Here is a 23,654-nt window from a genome sequence, read left to right on the forward strand (position 1 = left end):
GCCACTCGAGATGCAGCAGGTGATCTTGCCGGTGATCCTACAGATCAGCGACGTACACGTTCTCAGTTTGAAAGAGCCTCTTCTTTACTGGCTCAAGCTCCAGTAAATCATGATCCTGACACTTTTGCAGAAGCTTCAGGCCATCCACATTGGGAAGCAACTATGAATGAAGAATATCATTCATTGATGACAATTGATACATGGGATCTTGTTCCTCTACCAAAGGGACGCAAACTTGTTAGATGTAAATGGGTTTACAGAACCAAGTATGGACCAGATGGGAAAGTTGATAAACATAAAGCTCGTCTCGTTGCTAAGGGCTTTTCACAGGTTGAAGGCATTGACTACACTGAAACCTTTTCCCCTGTTGCCAAAATGAACTCCATCCGCCTTGTTCTTTCCCTTGCTGCCTCTTTAAAATGGGAAGTCCATCAGATGGATGTTAAATCTGCCTTCTTGCATGGGGACTTGCAGGAAGAAATCTATATGGAACAACCCATTGGAATATCTAAAAGTTTCCTTCCTCTTTAAATTTCCATTTCAGTAACGCTTAGGTTTTTAGCCCGATGTTAATTTCTTTAGGCTAAAAAGCTACTTATTATGGCTATTTAAAGGGGATGAAAATTTTTGCATGTATAGAATGGATCCAGGCACTTATATGATATAATACCAAACCATATACTTGGATGAACATCCGATTCTTTTGTTTTGGTGGAGGAGCTAGCACCATTGTCTACCTTCTTTGCACCCTTTCTCAAATGCTTCCTCCTAAATTAAGTACTTTTGGTCAAAACTCTAATACTAAAACCCTAAATCAAATTTACTTTACCTCCAATAACCTTGGTACTAAAGTGAATCCACTTAGATAAAATTTTACATGCATAAATGCCCTCATCTACCTTCTTTACACACTTTTTCAAACATTTCCTCCTAAAATGAATACCTTTTATCAAAACTCTATAAATAAAATAATTAAAAACCCTAAATTAATTTAATTTTACTTCCAAAAACCTTGCTACCTACCTAAATTCACCTTGCAAAAACCATTAGACCTACATTAATTTATGTTCCACTTACATAAAAATTACATACACAAAGTGGATATAAAAATTTGAATGAAAAGACACCAAACCTATTCTTGGGTTATCATCCAATCTAAAAATTTAAATGAAAGGACACCAAACCCTATTCTTGGGTTATCATCCAATCTCTTTCCAACGGAGGTACGACCCTGGTCAAACTTCCAACTGCACTCATGTGCAACTACCAATATCGAAGAGACTTGATCAATGCCTATCCCCAACCTTCGATGGCTATATCTAGATTCATCTTGTTCCTAGAAATTGAGTTCCCTACAAAAAAAATCGATCTAAACCTCCTTTTATGTACTCTAGCGCCTCATAGCCACGCAGTAAGGTTTTATTTTTTGAAATCACTTCTTTGTTTTGAAGATACAATGATGTATCGTAAGGATTACTTCTTGGGAATCATATACCTAGGCAGATATGAAAGGGATAAAAACTTCATCAAAGGATAATCCTTACAAACGTATTTGCAAGTAAAAGATTCAGCTTTATTATTAATTTGTTTAAAGTGGATATTTACATTAATTATAGTTTTTTTTGAAATATTTTACATTTGATGAATAATAGTAGAATTTAGTCCTAGTTCCTAGTTCTTGTACAGCCTATTTCCCAAATCTACAAAACTGGTTTTTTTAACCCTTGAAAAAGGTTAAAAAGGTTAAACAAGAAAAGCTAATTCCAAAATCTACACCATCTTCAATTTTTTTCTAAACGACTTCCCAATATTTCGCTGTACAAACAAAGTAGAAAACCGGCCAACTTACTTAATGAACGAGGCAAATCAAAAGGATGAGCTACGGCGTGGAATCTCACTAATCTGTGACTTCTACCGTCTAGATTTCTATCTAACTGTTAAGCGCGAACTAATCCTTTTTATTACAGTGATGCACGTATCTTGTACCTTACGGATTACGTACATTACCTTCATAAAAACGGACTACGATATCGAATCTGAGAAGTGACCTTTTAGATTATAGAGAACAACACGTAATGAAAATCAATGTTGAAATCCATTGCGAGTTTGGTTGCAGTGTCAACGATCAAAGCTGAATTGATCCTCGAATTGAACAATACTATAAGAAACAATCACAGCCTTAGTGCGAGAATAATCTGCCGATTTGATGTGTGAGCCACACAGTAATGATAAAATTGCAACCCTAGAAGAGAATAACACTAGATTAATGTTAGCCACATAAACGAAAAGTGTAATGCTATAAGAGCACTCCTTGAAGAGTTCATTCCCACCGAGCGAAGCCCAGCCGTTCTGAAGTGTGCAAATTTATATTCGAGTTATTTGGCTGGAATTTATTTTAGTTCTTCCTAGGGTCCATCGATCTGAAAGTTCTTGACCTAGCGTCCACATGACGAGTTTTGTAAGGAGCAACGTTCGAGTCTACTGCGACGAAGAACGGAAGGCTCCAAACTCGAAAAAATGGTCCATCCTTGCTGCCCTGACTTTAATTATGCTGCTCCTTGACATCGTTGGTGTGTCAATGGGAACTCCTGTTACTTCCAGTGAAGTCCCGGACGACTCCCAAGGTAGGAAAGTATGCTCTAATTTAGTAAAGTCGGTCTGTAGCCAGACAAGATTTCCCCACCGATGTGTGTCGTCTTTGGCATCATATCGTGGCTTCGAGACAGCATCACCCGACATTTTGATAAGTTTAGCCTTGACGGAGAACATGGAACAGGCACAACATGCTTACGAATTGTCCATGAGTCTAGACAGTGATATGATGAATGAAAGAGAACGGGCGGCATGGGAAGATTGTGTTGAGCTTTTCCGAGATACGTTGGACAGTCTCAACGTTTGTTTAAGCAACAATTCAGTCAAGAAAGATATCCCAAATTTGCTGAGCGCGGGTTTGACGAACCAGGAAACCTGCTTGAATGGTTTTCGTGACTTCAATTTAACAGACAGCAGTAACATAAAAGCTCTGATGTCGTCCAGAGCTGTTAATGTGTCAGAATTAACGAGCAACTTGCTTTGCATGTACAAGCTTTCCAGCTTCAAAAATCGCCGTCTGTTGTGTTCAGAAAGAGAGGAGTTGGATTCTCACTACAGTCTGATCGAGACAGATGGTTTTCCAGGATGGTTATCAGCCTACGACCGAAGGCACTTACAATCCTCCAGACAAGCGCACGTCGTTGTTGCCAAAGATGGTTCTGGCAATTACCTGGCGATCACCGAAGCAGTAAACGCGGCGCCTTCCGAGTCCAAGAGGAGACATATCATCTACGTCAAAGCCGGAGTTTACAAGGAGAACGTGGACATATTGAAGACCAAAACCAATTTGATGTTAATTGGCGATGGCAAGGACCGAACCATCCTCACGGGAAGCAAGAATGTTTTAGATGGTTCAACTACGTTCAAGTCTGCCACTTTGGGTAAGAATTTATAATTGGCTTTTCGAATATACTTTCTTATATTTATACATTGCTCTGGATATTGTTCTACTGGATTAATATTAAATTGAATAGATGTTTTGTTTTTAAATATATCGTTACAAAAGATTTTTAATTTATTTTATTGATAAATCATCATATTGAAATAGGACTCATTTACAAATTACGTGAAAATATAACTCATTATATTGCAATAAAATTTATGTGCTGAGAATAAATATCTATAGTTGAATATTGTTATATATATATTAAAATTATGTTATATATATATTAAAATTATATATATAAAATAGAGAAATTATAATTTTAATCTATATATATATATATATATATTAAAATTATATATATAAAATAGAGAAATTATAATTTAATATATATAATAAAATTATAATTTAATTAATATATATGATCTTTTTAAATTAATTTATCTAATTGAACATGTATAATGGTTAAAGTTTTTATAAATTAATGCTTATCAATATTTATTTATTTTTTATTTTTTGCTTTTTGCTTTTTAATTTATATGGTTAAGCTAATCAAAATTTTTATTTTATACCCATAAATAAAAAAACATTAAATGACAAAAGACATTAAATGACAAAAGGTATAACTTCTCAGATGTATTAAACGAAAAATTGTCTTTAAACGATTTCTCTTTAATTTATATAATTGCATTTCAAAAAAATTCCTTAATTTATATAATTGCACTTCAAAAAAGATGGGATGTCGGATGTCTTTAACTCTACTTAGACTCTAAACAATTAATAAATTCATAAATTTAGGTGGTGTATAATTCCCAAATGTTTTTCCGGTTTGTTTTGCCAGTTTGTTTTGTTTGTTCTGTGTGCAATGACAAACTGCAATAGTTGTTTCTGAATCAGGATCTAATGTATAACTTGTCAGATGTATTAAACGACAAATTGTCTTTTGTGCGATAGCTGTTTCTGGAAGAGGGTTCATTGCGAGAGACATGACGTTCGAGAACACCGCGGGACCTCAAAAGCTGTTGGAATTTTCTGATAAATTCCATAACAGACAGACAAAAATCACACTCTGTTTTTACACAGAAAAAACAGAAAAATTCGCTTGCTGGAAACTGTGTTTCGGCAACACAGTTTTTTTTTCAGTTGCTGAAACAGGTGTTTCAGCAATGCTGATCGTCGTGTTTCAGCAACGTAAACTTTTGACGTCAAGTAATTTTTGAGTTACGAGGTGTTTCAGCAACGGTGACGGTGTAACAACAACAGGAAAAATTTAACTTGTATTTATCAAAATAAACTAACTGTTACAGATTTGTCTTCCTCATACAGAGGGAATTTCAAAACTTCTATTGCTGAACATCTACTTCAGAAATTCACTAAGGAACGATTCTGTTCCACACAGATAAACATAAAAACAAATTACATTCAAATTTCTGCACTGCTGTGCATTTCACTGTTCTGAAATTATTCTTCTTCCTCTTCACGCTGCTGCGTGCTTTCCTCTGCTCTGTGTGATTCTTCAGCTGCTGCTGCTGCTTCTAACGCTAACTTTAAAACAGAACTGTTGTGCGGTATTTATATGCTGAAAGATATCTGATTAAAACAATAAAATATTACAAAATATCTTCTAATGTTTATCTCAGAATTTATTGCAGCAAGGCGGTGATACCTTTATCAAAAAACAAGTCGGCTATCTGCAGGGGAAATCAACTGAAACTTTAATGCATATTAATGTGCAGAAATATCAAAGGCGACTTGGCTGCACCGAACAGCTTTAACATTTACTGCAAATCAGATTCATGTACAGCTGTTCATTGTTGCAGTTGGAATTAAATTCCAACACTCCCCCTTAATTTCAACTGCTGCATACCCAGACATTTTCTGAAATGATCAAAACCTTTCTTTGCTAATGGTTTTGTCAAGATGTCTGCAAGCTGATCCTCTGTTCTGCAGTGCTGCAAAACAATCTCACCATTGTTAACCAATTCACGTATGAAGTGATATTTGGTGTCTATGTGCTTTGTTCTTTTATGAAAAACAGAGTTTTTAGACAATGCTATTGCTGAGCTATTGTCACAGTAAATGGTTGTGCCATTTTCTTGTTCATGACACAAATCTTTGAGAACTCTTCTCAGCCATACTGCTTGGCATGCTGCTGCTGTTGCTGCCACATACTCTGCCTCTGTTGTTGACAAAGCCACAACTGGTTGCTTCTTGGAAGCCCATGAGATGGCTCCCGATCCCATATGAAACACATATCCCGATGTGCTTTTCCTATCATCAACACTTCCAGCCCAATCACTGTCAGTGTAACCTGTCAACATGAAACTTTCAGAAGAGGAGTATAAAATACCAAACCCCTTCGTTCCATTCACATACCTTAGAATTCTCTTGGCTGCCTGCCAATGAGTCTCTTTCGGTCTTTCCATAAATCTGGAGATTAAACTCACAGCGTGCATAATGTCCGGTCTAGTTGCAGTCAAGTACATAAGGCTGCCAACTATGCTCTTGTACAATTTTGGATCAAAATATTTGCTGCTGTCTTCTTTGGTTAATTTCAGCCCCACTACTGTTGGAGTCACAGCAGCCTTGCTGTTCTGCATGTTAAATCTCTTCAAAACAGCTTCTACATATTTATCTTGAGAAATGAAAACACCATTTTCACTTTGGTCTACTTCAATTCCAAGAAAATATCTTAAGAAGCCTAAGTCAGTCATTTCAAATTCACTCTTCATGACTGCTTTAAAATCAGCAATGAGAGAAGCATCATTGCTAGTAAAAATCAGATCATCTACATATAAAACAACAATAATAATCTTACCGTCATTCTGCTTTATGTAGAGTGTGGGTTCACCATCACACTTAGCAAACCCATTCTCAATCAGATAAGCATCAATTCTGCTGTACCATGCTCTTGGAGCTTGCTTCAGCCCATAAAGAGCCTTTTTCAGTTTACAAACTTTATGCTCTTGTCCTTCAACTTCATAGCCCGGAGGTTGATCAACATAAACCTCTTCTTTTAACACTCCATTCAGGAATGCAGATTTAACATCCATCTGATAAATCTTCCATTTGTGTTGTGCTGCAATAGACAACACTGTTCTGAGTGTTTCCATCCTTGCTACTGGTGCAAAGGTTTCATCATAGTCTCTTCCTTGTTGCTGCTTGTAGCCTTTCACAACAAGTCTTGCTTTGTGCCTGTCAATCTTACCTTCAGCATTGCTCTTGGTCTTATAAACCCACTTAACTCCAATGGCATCTTTGCCTTTAGGGAGATCCACTAACTCCCATGTTTTACTCTTCTCAATTGCACCAATTTCTTCATTCATTGCTTCAATCCATTTATCTTCATTTACAGCATCTTCAAAATGGATTGGGTCATCAATATGACAATACAAAGCAAATAATGAATTCAGACCGGTATTGTTACTTACCTCTCCTTGCTCATAAATCTCATTCAGATTTCTGAATCTTGGTCTTCTTGGTGTGCTTGGAGTTCCATCCGAACTTGAGGGTGTATTTGATCCCTGTGGTGTTTCAGCAGTTGCTGTTTGTGGTGTAACAGCAACTGTTCTTCCTTGACTTCTCAAGGCTGTTCGGATTCCAGCTTGTGGTGTGGTTTGTTGTACTTGCTGTGGTGTAGGAGGAGCCACCAAGGAAGGATTATTTGCTGCTGTCCCTTCCTCTTCTTCTTCATGAGACACTATTGTCTTCACATTCACTGTTTTTTCCAAGCTTCCATCCCAAGCTTCATCTTCAATGAACTGCACATCTCTGCTTACTATTAACTTCTTGGTGGATGGATTATAGAGTTTGTATGCTTTTGACTCATCACAATAGCCAATAAAGACACACTTCTCCCCCTTACTATCAAGCTTTTTCCTTAGCTGATCTGGTACATGTGCATATGCCACACAACCGAATACTCTCATGTGAGTGACAGTTTGCTTTTGACCACTCCATGCCTCTTCTGGTATTCTGTTCATGACAGCTTTAGTTGGGCATCTATTCAAGATGTAAACTGTGCAAGTAACAGCTTCTGCCCAATACTCATACGGCAAGTGTTTTGCCTTCAGCATACTTCTGACCATGTCAAGAATGGTCCTATTCTTTCTTTTAGCAACACCGTTTTGCTGAGGTGTATACCTTGCTGTGAACTGCTTTTGTATGCCATTCTCTCTGCAAAAACGCAGAAATTCTTGGGAGATGTACTCTCCTCCTCTATCTGTTCTGAGCACTTTGATATAATGCCCACTTTGCTTTTCAACAAGAGTTTTGAAGTGGCGGAATTTCTCAAACACTTCACTCTTCTGTTTCAGCATATACACCCATGTCTTTCTGGTGTAATCATCAATAAAAGTTAAAACATATCTATTTCCAGCAAATGATGGTATTTGCATCGGTCCACACACATCAGAGTGAACAATTTCCAAGGGTGCTTTTGCCCTTATACTCTTTCCTGTTGGAAAGCTTTCTTTATGTTGCTTGCCCAAGATGCAGCCTTCACAAAGGCTGTCCGGTTTCTCAATCAACGGCAATCCCTTTACCATGCCCTTTCTGTGCAACAGATTCAGGCCTCCGAAATTGAGATGTCCAAATCTCAAATGCCACAACCAATTCACATCTTTCACCTGTTCTTGAAAGACTTCTTGTGTTACAGCCGCAATAGTTCTGCCTTCCTTCAAATCTGCCCTGAGTTTGAGAGGAAACATTCTATTGCTGGTCATCTGCACCTGTGCAATGATCTTCTTACTTGGAGGTATGTCTCTAATAGTACACAAATCATCTTTGAAGAACACGTTGTAACCTTTGTTCATGAGCTGTCCAATGCTCAAAAGATTACATTTCAGACCAGGTACATAGTATACAGCTTGCACAGTCATCTGTTCTCCATTTTTTGCTCGGATATTGACACTGCCCTTACCCTTGACCGTTATCTTATCATCAGTCCCTGTTGTTACCTCAGATTTCACATTTTCATCCAGATTGGCAAACATTGCAATATTTCCAGTCATGTGATTACTACAACCTGAGTCTAAGAACCAAAAATCATCTTGTTTGTCTTGTGCTATGTTACATGTTAACAGCACATTCTTTGGGTTCTTATCTTCTTCATTTGCAAAATTAACATTCTGCCTATTGTTCATGTCATTTTGTTTTTTCTTGCATTCATTGGCATAGTGCCCAAATTTTTTACAATAATGACATTGGACTTGGGATTTGTCATACCTTTGTCCATGAGCTTGCTGTTTGCTTGAACCTTCAGCTTGGTTCTGATTGCAGCTCCTTCCGCTTGTGCTAGCTAGATAATTTCTGCCTCTGTTTTGGCTTCTTCCACGACCTCTGTAATTTGCTCTGCTTCCACCTCTTCTTTGGCCAAAATACATCTGAGTCTTGAATGCTTGCTCAAAAGAGAAATATGTTCCTCTACTCAGTCTGTGTTCATGGGACAACAGAGAAGCACTCAGCTCATCTACCGTGAACTGTGAGAGATCTTTTGTTTCTTCTATTGCCACCACAATATATTCAAACCTTGAGGGTAAACATCTCAAGATTTTCTCTACAACCCTTCTATCTTCAAGAATCTCACCATGAGATCTTATCTGGGTTATCAAGCCAATAACCTGGGTGAAGAATGAATCTATTGTATCAGATTCCTTCATGCTGAGATTTTCAAAGTCTCTCCTCAACATCTGCAACTTTGCAGTCTTCACCTTCTCCATGCCTTGGTAGGCAGTTTGGAGAATATCCCATGCCTCCTTAGATTTTGTTGCTGCTGCAATCCGCGGAAAAACACTTTCATGTACTGATTGGAAGAGGAAAAAGAGGGCTTTGGCATCCTTCTTTCTGTCACTCTTCAACTGGTCTCTTTCTGCTGCTGTCAAAGCAGCCAACGCTGTTGCATCTGCAGGTTCAGCATACCCTGTTTCAACCAGCTCCCATAGTCCTTGAGAAGCAAACAATGCTTTCATTGTTATGGACCAATAACTGTGATTTTTCCCATTAAACTGAGGTAGTTGGGGATTTGTTAAACCTGTTCCAGCATCTGCCATCTTAACATGTACTGGTAAAGAAAAGGTACTGACTGTATTTTGAAAAACAAGCAAAAAACTTTCTCTGCTAGAAAAAACTGCTTAACAAACTTCTTACAGCTCCTACAGTGAAAAACAATCTCTGTTTTTGACTCACTGAGTGCCTAGACTAGCTCTGATACCATGTTGGAATTTTCTGATAAATTCCATAACAGACAGACAAAAATCGCACTCTGTTTTTACACAGAAAAAATAGAAAAATTCGCTTGCTGGAAACGGTGTTTCGGCAACACAGTTTTTTTTTCAGTTGCTGAAACAGGTGTTTCAGCAACGCTGATCGTCGTGTTTCAGCAACGTAAACTTTTGACGTCAAGTAATTTTTGAGTTACGAGGTGTTTCACCAACGGTGACGGTGTAACAGCAACAGGAAAAATTTAACTTGTATTTATCAAAATAAACTAACTGTTACAGATTTGTCTTCCTCATACAGAGGGAATTTCAAAACTTCTATTGCTGAACATCTACTTCAGAAATTCACTAAGGAATGATTCTGTTCCACACAGATAAACATAAAAACAAATTACATTCAAATTTCTGCACTGCTGTGCATTTCACTGTTCTGAAATTATTCTTCTTCCTCTTCACGCTGCTGCGTGCTTTCCTCTGCTCTGTGTGATTCTTCAACTGCTGCTGCTGCTTCTAACGCTAACTTTAAAACAGAACTGCTGTGCGGTATTTATATGCTGAAAGATATCTGATTAAAACAATAAAATATTACAAAATATCTTCTAATGTTTATCTCAGAATTTATTGCAGCAAGGCGGTGATACCTTTATCAAAAAACAAGTCGGCTGTCTACAGGGGAAATCAACTGAAACTTTAATGCATATTAATGTGCAGAAATATCAAAGGCGACTTGGCTGCACCGAACAACTTTAACATTTACTGCAAATCAGATTCATGTACAGTTGTTCATTGTTGCAGTTGGAATTAAATTCCAACAAAAGCACCAGGCCGTAGCACTTCGAGTAGGCGCAGACTTCTCGGTGGTATATCGTTGAAGCATCAAAGGATACCAGGACACTTTATATGTTTACTCCCTTCGCCAATTTTACAGAGAAGTCGATATCTATGGAACGGTTGATTTTATCTTTGGCAACGCAGCCATGGTAATCCAAAATAGCAATATCTTGGTTAGAAGGCCTATGAGACAACAAAAGAACACAATTACAGCTCAAGGAAGAACTGATCCCAATCAAAACACTGGAATTTCCATTCATAATTGCAGGGTAAGCCCAGCTCCCGATCTGCAAGCTGTTAAAAAGTCCATCCAAACATACCTCGGAAGACCGTGGAAGCAATACTCTCGCACAGTGTTCATGCAATCCATTCTGGACGATTTGATCGATCCCGCCGGTTGGTCCGAATGGCAAGGAAGCTTTGCGCTTCAAACATTGTACTATGGCGAGTATATGAACAGAGGCGTCCGTGCAGTAACATCGAGACGTGTCCGTTGGCATGGATTTCATGTTATCAAAAGCGCCACTGAAGCTGCTAGATTCACAGTTGGCCAATTCATTTTTGGTAATTTGTGGATTCCTGCTGCAAGAATTCCCTTTACCCTTGGATTGATATGATGAATATCACAAAACCACATATCTGATATTCATTTAAATGCTATCATCAAGCGACCCTTCCTATGTCCAATGTTCCAGTCTGTACACCCACTGCATTGCTCATGTATAATAATTCTGCCCGTGGAAAAGTAGTAAAGAAATTAGTGTAGTACACATAACTTTCTATGCCATTTTATGTGTTACTTTCTCCATAATGATGCGAAGGATTCCATTATAACAATAATTAAATGTCAGTTCTCCATAATGATGCGAAGGATTCCATTATAACAATAATTAAATGTCAGTTACAATCTATTCGCTTCATTTTTATTTCTATTAATTTAAATTTAATTGAATGATGGGTTAAGGATGTCGTGTGATTCATTTTTTTATCATTATGTTAATTATCTTTATAAAATATGAAATGGAGAAATTATGTATTAGTTTTATTGAATTAAATCATTTGCTTGCCATTTCAAATAAATACAACTAACTCATCAAAATTTAGAATTATAAATACAACTAACTCATCAAAATTTAGAATTATATCACTAGACATGTTTATTTTTAAATAAGGTTTTTATAATCTTAATTTAATTATCAATAAGTAATAAATAGATAGATAGTAAAGATTTAATTTATATAAAATATTTATGCATTATTTTTAGTTGTAGTTATAGATAAAATGTTGAAAATTATTTTAAAAGTAGTTATTTTTTTTTCAATTAAATTAAAAAAATATTATAAAATTAAATAAAAATAAAATCTATATAAAATAATCCAAGTATGAAATAAGTTTTGATTTTTTGGTATTATAACAAATCCTATTACACGAATCTCCATGATAAAGTGGATTTAAATCTCCATAGTTAAGAATCGCTTTACAAGTTTTTTCAAATGTATATCTATTTAACTTAGATATTAAATATTTTCACGATTAATAATAATAATAAACTCATAATTTATTTATAATTTAGTTATTTTTTATAATTTTTAAAATTTTGGTAATTTGAGAAGTATGATGCAATTTTTTTTTTTTTATATGTATTTTTTCATGTATATTAATATTTACTAGTAATATAATTTATATCATTGGTTAATAATAACATAAAATAGGAAAATTTTCTCACTTTTTGATATCACAATCCTTTTTGTAAATGTTGAAATAAAGATATTACATACATTTTTATACATAGATATATTTTATATTTGCAAAAGAAAGTTGTCAAATGTATAAGTTAAAATTTTACAATAATTATAAAAATAATCACTTTTTAATATTTATTAAAAATTATATATATATATATATATATATATATGTTACTTATTATTCAAAGGAGGCAATACATAAGAGGTTGTCGTGTGCTACTATTTTTCCTGAAGGGAAACCAGACCATAAGTTGGATTCCAAGTAGGATTAAGTGCCTCCAGTTGTTCTTGTGTTAAGATTAGGTAGACCTCTTTCAGATTGAAAACCCCTGACAGACCATACCCACATCATAGAATGCCATCATCCATTTTCACTACGATATTTTAAGTGGTTAGTACCTATTAAAGAAGGTCTTTATCATTACAATGAGTTCTTGCATAGGTTGGGAATTGGATCTTCTAAGAGCACCAATGAGAGTTGGGGGAATATGAATCCCAATAATGAGTCACCAATGAAAGGTCTCCTTGATGGGGACTATCTCATATTAGGAGAGAGTTGGGAAAAGAGGAGATTTTAGGCCATTGATTCTCGGAATCATCCCAGAATAAGGTTTTCATTCCATTATGCACTTCCTAGAAAAAATGGTCTTAGATTAGAGATTTGTTACTCCAAGTTGCATTCCATATCTGAGAGCCTTCTGAAATTCAAACTAGTCGAGAAGAGAGGAGGCCCTAAACATATTTATTAGTCTATATTTTGCACCATAGTACTAAGGAGTTCTTTAACCAATTCCACCATGTTTTTGCACTTAGAGGTTGGCTTAAGGCACTTGGACCGCATAATGCTAGACCCCCTACAACCTTGGGAAGGAACAACTTGTCCCAAGTGACTAAGGCCCATTTTTTCTCCAGATGGGTGCCCCCCTGTAGGAAGGAGTGTTTCATGCTGTGAAGCTTGTTAATAATGAATTTTCAAGCAACTAAGGCTGAGAGAGTGTAGGTGGGCATAGATTGCATGATCAATTTCAGAAGAATAAACTGTTCAACAAAATTCAAGGTCATGAAGGCACAACTTGAGAGTTTTGTCTCAAATTTAAGAAGTATCTCTTCTCATACCGATATGCAGAGAGGATTGGAAGTGAGAGGGGGCCTTAAATATTTTGAGGAAAGGAAGCTTTTCTTGAAACCCATAAAATGAGTGATATGAAGTTGAATAGCATGTGGAGTATTAAAGAAGAAACATTGAGACTTTCCTTTATTTATATATATGCTTGAGGATACATAAAAGGTATCTAATGTTTCTTTTGAATTCTCATGCCTCCTGGATAGAAGGATACGCAATAAGGAGGATATCATCCACAAATTGTTGGTGTGCTGAGCAATATTGGGAAGAGCTAAGGGGGAGACCTCGAAGGAATTGACAGAGAAGCGCATGCTTAATGGATTGGCTTAGACTTTTAGAAACAAGAAAGAAGATATAAGGAGAGATTCGTTCTCCTTGCTAGATGCCCCTGGAAGGGGAGAAGGTAGGCAAGGGAAAGCGATTGATCATGATTGAAAAAATGCTTTCGAGATGATAGTCATCACCTAAGGTAACCATTTCTCATGAAATTTGTAGGCCTTAAGAATATGATAAATGAACTACCAACTAACTTTGTCAAGGGCTTTTGACATATCAAGTTTTAATATCATACCAAGTTGGTTGAAGGAATGAAGTGAGTGGATATGATCTTGAACGAGGATTATATTGTCAAGAATTTGTCTTCCTTCTACGTATCTAGTTTTCGTAGGGAAGATGAGAGTGGGGAGAAGCATTTTAAGTCTATTTGTAATGGTTTTGAAATTATTTTATAGATGACATTGTAGAGTGCTATAGGATGAAAGTGAGAAGGAGGAAAGGCTTTAGTGGATTTGGGAAATAAAGAGATAAAAGTTGCGTCAAAGGCAGAGAGAAGGGAGGTAGAGTATCGAGAGCTTCAATCACTTGCCAATCATATCTTCCGAGAATGGCCCAATAGGTGTGGAGGATTTTTTCTGTAAAGCCATCACGACCTGTCGCCTTCTCACTTGGCATACTCATCACCACTTCTTCCACCTCTTGGTAGGTTATTTCCATGACCATTGAGAGAAGCTTTGGGATATGTTGAGTAATCATTTGAATATTATTCCTCCTATAAGGGCTTGGCTCTATAAGGAGAGTGCTAATGTGTTGAGAGAGGACTTATGAAAGATCTTCATGGTCCTCCACATACTAATTGTGATTCATGCAAAGGAGATTGATTTGATTTTGTTTCCTGTAGTTAAGCATGGATTTATGGAATAACTTTGTGTTGTGATCTCCTTCTTTAATAAATTCTACCATGTATTTTTTCTTGTGTAGGATCTCCTCTTGAGCCAATATTTCTTTTAATTGATGTCAGAGGCTCCCTTCAACTTCCTTTAATTCTTTTGTTCCAACCTTTGTGATTATGGTTTGTTTAATCATTTTCATTTCTTCCCCTAGTTTGAGATTTTCTTGAAAGATGTTTCCAAATTCTTCAATGTTCCACTCTTTCAATTTTTATTTAATGGATTTTAATCATTGATAAAATTGATACATTATGCGCCTAGGGATAAAGGCAGATTCTTTCCACCAGGTTTCCATATTAGAAAGGAAGTTTGGATGGCGCAACCATAATTCCTCAAAGCAGACAGGTATTTTACATGGCGAAGAATACCATCAAAGCTGAAGTTCAATCGACTAGTGATGAGATCCATAGCTTGGGAGAATTGAAGATTCGAAGCTGATACTTGTTAGGAGAATAGATTTAGAGAATAGAAATAGATCTAGACTTGAATTCACCTGATGTAATCCCCCTCTTTTATTTTTCCATGTATAGATTCCAGTGGAGGTCTGAATATCTATCATCTTACATTTATCTATGAAGGAGTTGAAGATTAAATATTCCTCATCAAAGCTTCGAACACCTCCCTTTTTTTCATGCAATGATCTAATCAAATTGAAATCCCCACCAAGATCCATTGGTCAGGGTGGATAAGATGAGAAACAATGGAGATATTTGATATGAAGACTCTTTAATCCTGAGAGATGGTGGGACCATAAACATTGGAAATGAAGCCAAATTGTAAGGAGACTATGGGTTGAAAGCATGTTGTTAGAATTTTGTGTAGAGAAAATGAGTCCTTGAGAGTGACAGTGGATGAATTCCAAAGTATTGCTAGACCACCAGAAGCACTTGTTGCATAGTGGGTGATTAGATCACATTTTTTCCAAAATGTGTTAATCATTTAATTGAGTTTATGATGAGAACATTTCATGTCTTGGAGCAACAAGATGTCTGGTTTTTCAGGATTTGGCATTTGAATTTTCTGTTTAAACCCCTAACATTCCAAGAGATGACTTTGATCATTGATATTTGGAGAAGAGAGGGAATAGTGAGGTAATGGCAGAAACTCTTCCCGAATTAACTAGGAATTCGCCTAAATATTGAAGAAGTTTGTTGTTGTTTTTTCCACCTTTTTTCTTAGGCTGTTTGTCTAAGATGGGATAGTCTTGGGGGACATTTTGTTTAATTACTTCTGAAGAAATATAAGTGGATGGAGAAGGTATGGTACTTGATGCATTTCCTCAATGGAGGAGAATGTCTTGATGGAAAAGATATTCTCTTACAATTATTTGAATTTGATCTTTAGGAATGGGCGCAAGATCCTTGGTTTCCCGTTCTTCTGCAATCTATTGTAGATCCATATCTTGGAATTCAAGATCTTATAGATATTCTTATTCCATCGGCGATGGGAGATCTTGATTTGAAGTCTTGTTTGCAAGCACCAATTCATGAGATGGTTGGGCTAAATCTAGTTGTGTGCTCGTCGAATCTGCCTCGGCGGGTTCTTCGAGAGCATGTTCTATTGGTTGTGCTTCCTGCCTCGGTTGATTTTCCTCTTTTGAATATTGGAGAACTATGTACCTATTTGTTCCTTAATTTCCCCACAGAGCAAAGTTCTCTCCTCACCTTCAAGGCAGTTTTCTTCTTCCTGACACTATGGTGAAGCATTCTCCTAGAGAGGGCTAGTTTGTTGATGGATTCCCTCACTCGGCTAGATGAAGCGGTTTGGCTATGTAGTCTCTAAAGATGTGGCCATATGAATGATTGTGATGACACCTATAGGGGATATATTCATAATTTTTTGGCTTCTCCCAAAAAATTTCTTCACAAATCAAGTGTATGTTTGCAAGTTGGGGTTTTGTGAGATCCATATACACACGTAATCTCGAATATGAAGTATATCTACCTATTTTTTATATATCTGATAGTATAAAAAATATCCTTATTTTGTTACCAATGTGAGAAAGGGTTTTTGGATCCAAATATTCTTGAGGCAAGGATTATAATTTGATCCAAATGAGGAGGAATGAGAAATATTCATCTTCTAGGTTAAATCTTGGAACCCGGGGTTTCATTGAAAGGCCCACTAAGTTCATGAAGTAAAGACCCCCTAAAGAATATGATCCCAATCTTCAATTTTATTGAAGATCACATCAAAAAATCCTCTAGATCCCATTTTAAATTATGCTTCTCCCTTGATTACCCAAAATTTTTGTAGCGAGTTGATAAGGAGTCATTCTGAAGGCCAAGGCCCTATGAGTTCACAAATGATTTTCTTGTCCTTCATACGTTCTACTGTAGATCCCTATTTTTTAGGAAGGGTCTCTTAGGTTTATGGGAGGAAAGGGCTTATTGTTTGCTCTGATTTGTCTACCTAGTATGTGGGTGTACTAGATGGCTACCGCTCGCTTGAACTTGCAATGAGTGAAGCATTAGCAGATTGGGTGGCTATCGAGTTAGCAAATTTATATGGTTGTTGTTGCGATTGGAAATATACTACTACCATCTTGGAAAATCCCCCCTAGCCCGATGGGGGCACCACTGAAGCTTGATCATGTGGTATGGAATGAGATGTCGATCAAACCCTAGATTCAATCACTAAATATTTTATTAAAAATTCCACATTCTATTTTAGATGTACTGAGTTAATCAATAGATTTTAGGGGATATTTTTCATCATTATTAAAAATATTGATTAAAAGTAATTTAAAAATTAAATTAACTTAATTTGTTCAAGTGGATCGGAAAGTAAATTTGTTAATGATTCTTTGTGAATCTAACCTACCAAATTATAAAGAAGTAGATAAAAATTAAGAAGAGGCTTCCTTGTTGGCGTTATTTCAACCTAAGGCACCAAAATATGAAGAAGTAGTTACAAAATTAAGTAGTTGTGAGGAAGAGTAAGTTAAACTATAGTTGTCATGTTGTTGATGAAAATTATATTCATATAAATATCACATTTTATTACACATATTAATATTAGGGAATGGCTAATGGGGTGTAGAGTAGACAATGGCGGGGCGTTTTGTTAAGAGAGTTTGTGGTGAAAAGGTCACTGGTTCGAAATATTGTGGGAATAAATCCAGCCATGCTAAGGGATGGTGTAGCTCAGGCTGGGTATAATACCTAGGTTATTTTGACATATTAGATGGCGCTCAGTCAAGATTACTCAAGCGAAAAGTTAGTTGTGCTAGTGATCACATAACCTACCAAGCAAAAAGAAAATTATTGAATTACATCTTAGCGAATAATTGCATGTCCTATTGATCTCTCTTTCATTGGTTAGATATTTAAATGTGAAAGGTACTATAATTGCAAGGATGATGAAATTTCTAAAAGAAATTTGGTTGTTTATGTTAGTTAAGGACTAATAATATTTGTGATTTTAACCACTTATTAAGGCTCATGAAAGAATGTAATTTATTTCCCTTTGATGTGGAGGGATATGGTGCCCTATGATATGAAGGGTGTGGTTGAAAATTGTTTTTATTAATATGCTTCTAAATAGTTTGATTTTAAATTATTGATGAACAATTCTAGGATCAAGTTATCAGTTGACCTAATGAATGAAGCACGGGTTGAATGTGAACCCTGTAGTTTTATTAGAATGTGCATTAATATTATGATCCATTGCTAGAGATGGTTTTCATGTAAGTTTCCATTCAAAAGTACTATAGTCAACATTATGTAGCATTGTCACATCAAGAGATTGATTTCAATATTATGTCACAGAGTGGTATTTGAAGGTGGAATTTAATGTTATGTAACACTATTATGTGAAGAGGTTGAGATTAAAATTTTATGATATTTCAATGTTAGGATTTTGAATTCAATATCATGTTACAATGTAAAATTATGTTGAATTAAATATTATGTAATATCGTAATATTGAAACGTTCACTTGTTATAGATGTGTCGTTACAAAATTGTGACCCATCTTATTTTTATGGAATCCATACAACTTAGGATGAATTATTTCAACATGCAATCTTATTTTTGAATAACATCCAATTATGTTGTATGAGTTAAAAGATGTTTTCTACTCAATAGGATAGATACTTGGAACTAATTTTGAAAATATTCCAACATTTAGTGTTAGAAGTAGATGGAAGATCTTTAATTCCCAAATACACTATAGTTAATAAAGTTAATTGAAATAACATTGGAAACACTTACAAGTATAAACATTGACCTGTATAGAGAGAAAATAAAAACTACACCACACAATATATTGTAGATGTTCTCATAATATAGTTTATTTTGTTTACACAATATATTGTAGATATTCACATAATATAGACTCCTTTGTTTTCCTTTCTTATCTTCCTATGTATAAATGAAGTAAGATTAGTTCAAATACAAAGTTAACGTTTCTGTATTAGATATTTTTAGATCAATTTACTGCTTTTCTCCGATGACGAAGGGCACATTCCAAATAATACAAGGTTATGGTGTTTATATTTCCTATATCCTTTGTAACTTGTCATAGTGCCATGTATAAACTAATATTTCACAATTTTACATTGCTACCAAGAAAATTTTATGTGTTATTGCAAAACTATAATAATTGACTTTTCAATTACAATTGTTTCAGATATTCTTTGTGTGTTACTTTTCTTTTTCTTTTCCATGGAGTTAGAGTGTGTTAACTTTACTTCTCAATGTTTTTCTCTTATAACTAAAATTGGAGTTATAGTTTAGTTTTGAACAATATGAGGGTGACCAACTATTAATTTCCCTCTTGAGACTTGCACGTATATTGCAAACACTTCACAAGTATGATTACTATAAACAGACATATCATATTTAGAATTATTTAGGTATCATGTTCTTAATAGGATCCATAAAGCTTATGGATTAAATAAAGTATGGGAAAGTGAAAGTAAATTTCTTTAAATTTGGGAAATAATCTCTTATGATTTTAGAGTTTGTTTCCCCTTTTTATTGGAATTGAAAGTGATGATATTAACTTAATATTATCCATATTTTAATTCATGACAAAGAAAGAGAAAAGAGGAAAAAAGTTTCTTTTTGTTTTAATATAGGAAAAGGTGTTGATAATAATAGGTGATGTAGAACCATGAAAATAAACCTGAAGGACTTTGAGAAAAGCCATAAATTGAGAAAAAAAGTTATTGATACTAAGGCTAATACTCAATTTCTTTCAAATTTAATTATGAATGCATCAACTATAGTAGCCACATATTTGAAATTTGAATAAATTCATTTTCTAATCATGCTAATAAGTGAATCCATTTTATAAATTTTTGATTTATTAACATTATAAAAACACTAATTTTTTTACTTAAGACTATCAAAATCAAATAAAAAATCACCATTTCAACACAGTAAACAAGACAAATTAATTGTATTATTTGTATTTAACAACTAAAAAAATCTTTCAATTTGATTACTCTATATCCATAGGTCGGGGTTTTCTATAGCATAAAATCGCTCATGGCTATGGGCATGCTACACTAGTCTTAACATATTTTAAGCTTAAGGATTTAGGAATTACCTTTAGGAACTAGCTTTAAGTGTGCATAGTGAAGGATTGCATGACGTTAGTGGAGACAAAGATGATTTATTTTTAACACATTTGCGCATATCTTAAAGTCTTAGCAATATAGCAATTCTATACATATTTTAAAGCATCATTTAAGTGTTTTATAATTGTGAGTATTGCATCATGCAATATTTATTTTGGAGTATCATCCACCAAGATTGTTGGTTTCTCTTATTTTTTGTAATTCTATTTGAAATTGAATATATATGAGAAATTAGATACACACATATTTATAAAACTTAGATGTGTGTGAGAATTTTTAACTGACTAATTTTAAAAAATAAATAAATGTTATTATTAAAATACAAATTTTAAATAATTGATATGAATAAATAAATAAATAATCATTACTTTTTAACCCCTAATCTAAGATAATAGGTTAACCAAAACTCTTTTTATAGGACATAAAATAGACGGAAATATGGTGTTCTATTAAGGCACTCCTAATGTGGCCCAAGAAGAGTGCAATCCTCACGTGATTTTGATGACTTAGATGCCCTCGGGTCACAGTTACTCAAGCCATGTGTTAGGAATGTCAATGAATTCAGGACTCACATTACCTACCAAACAAAAAAGGGTAGCAATTGTCTTAAATAATTATGTAACCAACCAACTTTTCAAATTTAAACATCGTTTTCCAATCATGAGAGTTGTTTATATGAATATATTAACATTATTAATATATAGATTTAGGTATGTTTATTAATTTAACTATTAATACTTAATAAATGATTAGAAGGGATTTAAATTTTAAAGAATATATAAGAAATATTTTTAGTAATGGTAAAGATAAAGAATTGAGATTTATGTTAAATTTAATTATTATCTTTTTAATTTTAAATTTAATTAAAAATGTGATAAAATAAAATTTAAATTTAAAATATAGAAAATTATATTAAGCGCCAAATAAGTCATGGTTATGTGGCATGTGGTATTGATGAATAATGTTATTGACCAATGATATTATAACAAAGTCTATTTTCAAATTATGAATCTCCATAGTAAATTGGGGTGAATATTTATAGTTAATAATCTTGTTACTTGTTTTGTTTTTTAAATGTTGGAAACCTTTGAGCATCGGGGGTGTGTATCAATAGTGTGATCTTCTTAACAATTTTACTAATTTAAACTTCACTTACTAAATCATGCATATAGCCAGCAACATATTATATCATCACATGAATATAAGAATATAAGCAGCTAAATCAAAAACCATGATAACAACAATACACAACAAACCCATCAAGCATTGCCACAAAAATCATCCACACAAGAGGCAAGATATCTGGTGGAAAACCTTTCACGAAGAAGAAAAACATGCTTTCTGTTGTTGCACTTCTTTGATTCTTCTATTAAGCAAAATATGTCTTTTACATAGATGATTAACTCCCATCATTGAGGAGACTCGACCTCATATACAATCAGCTGACTCCAATCAACCTGGCGACTCGATTCTTCTCATCGACTCAGAAGACTATGTTCTCCGTCTATCTATAAACTACCATTTGCTGAAAGCGACCATAATTAATAGATCCTCCCCCAACTCCAATTGGACTATCTAACTACCATTGGATTGAGAAATTATTCATTTCCCCTAAACTTTGTAATCACTGCACCATATCCATGAAGTCACTGCCCCTCTACTCTATGCATAAATATTTTCATCTATTTTCAAACTAGATCCCAAGACTTTTTTCTCAACTTGATTTAGCTTTGTAATACGATCTCTAGCAGTAAGGAAATCTCATCAATCAAATAAAAATACCCCAAACATATGTTGTCCACACAAGCAAAATAACAATGTATGTATCAAATCTGAATAATACTGTCATAGCAACTGAAATAAAACTCATATTCAACCATAATATAAAACGCTCAAACCAAAATATAATTGTTGCATACTACAATTAGGAACATACATCACAGTGGCTATGTGCCAAATGCACTAACAACACCTGCAAAAACAAATGTGAGAGTCACCAGAAAATATACTCTAGCAGCATGCAAAAACTATAAAAATAATCTATGCTACATCAACCTCAAATCTGATCTGAATATTGATGTATTTCTTCAACAATCTGCTTCATTCACTTCCATTTACACTCACTCACTGAAGCAATTTTTCTCACAACTAATTCTAATGCATACTCACACTCTATTGCCTTCTCTTCATCACATACATACACCATCAAAGCAACCAACAACAGTATTCTTTTTTTCACATAGGTAGAGGCCAAAATATTCTCAACATATCTCCAAGTGAATACCAAAGGAAAATAACATGGTTATGTGATGCAGGAGCATGTGACTCAGAGGGAAAAAGTCTTCCAACTTATTCCAAAAATCCAAAAGAAATCTACAGGCAAGGGAGTGGGGTCCTTTAGCCTACAATTTCCTTGTTGTTTTTAGTTAAAAATAGGATAAAATAGAGAATAAAACATGCTATTTATGTCACAGATGGATAAGCTGTAATAAAGCTTTCACGCTTTAAATCATTCCTGTAAAGCATGCTTTTGTAACGGATAAGGTCTGAGAAGGCCTATCCTTTAATTATAAATAAAGAGGCAGTGATACTCTCAACAGAGAAGAGAGGAGCGGGTGCCAAAGCATTATTACTTAAACTTTTCTCTCGACGTTCTTAATCCAATGGGTTCTGGTAATATGTATGCATAATTTATCACTTTGTGTATTGATAGTGTGAAATTGTCTTACTGTTTCCGCATGATACATCTGTTGTGTAACTGGCATTTGGTCATTTTCCTTTTCATTTATGCGTCCGCAGGCCCTCAATTACATTTTATAAGTTTCGCATATATTTCAGTTTACTTTAAAGATTCATACATTAAGCGGACACTGTAGCGGACGTCAAATACTATTTATATTGGTTCATACCCCATCGGGTTCGAACCAAATATCGCGTCGGAAGGGAGAGAGGGCCTTAACATTGCGAAAGCTCCGATATTCCGGAGCCGAAGTGGCATATCAAGTGCAGCCTATAAGGATTTCGGGTTCGAAAGGAACCCGTAGGACGACCAAGTGAGCGAGCTCCGAAATCCGGAGTCGAAATACAATAGACTGTAGTTTAATGCATGTCAGGTCCGCAAGGCCCATTACATTAGCGAACTGCCGAAAGGGGAACCACCGATATAAATCGGACCCGAATTCAATATAGGGGGAGTATAAGAGGCGTCGGGTCCGCGGCATTTCGGAGGCCTTGCACCATTAATCCGCCGATAGCGACTGCCGATGCGATATCGCATCGGGGGAAAAGGAAAGGGACAATATAAGTGCCGATAGTGTTTTAAAGTAATTCCTTTGGACTTACTGCCAACAGTGTATTGCATAAGTCCTCCCATAATAAAGCCGCCAATATTGTTGGGTGTATAATCCATCTTATAAAGCCTCCGATAGTATTTGGGGTAATTCTTTTAA

At 35.0% G+C, this 23,654-nt stretch overlaps 1 pseudogene; it reads left to right on the forward strand.

Annotated features, from left to right (window-relative positions):
• The first annotated feature begins 2,345 nt into the window (after positions 1–2,345).
• LOC149223989 (pectinesterase pseudogene) lies at positions 2,346–11,141 on the forward strand (annotated as a pseudogene).
• The last annotated feature ends 12,513 nt before the right edge of the window (positions 11,142–23,654 follow it).

Source organism: Pinus tabuliformis, chromosome Q (assembly GCF_031772625.1).
Source record: "Pinus tabuliformis cultivar Carrire ecotype Pingquan chromosome Q, CPIR1, whole genome shotgun sequence".
Lineage (NCBI taxonomy): Eukaryota > Viridiplantae > Streptophyta > Pinopsida > Pinales > Pinaceae > Pinus > Pinus tabuliformis.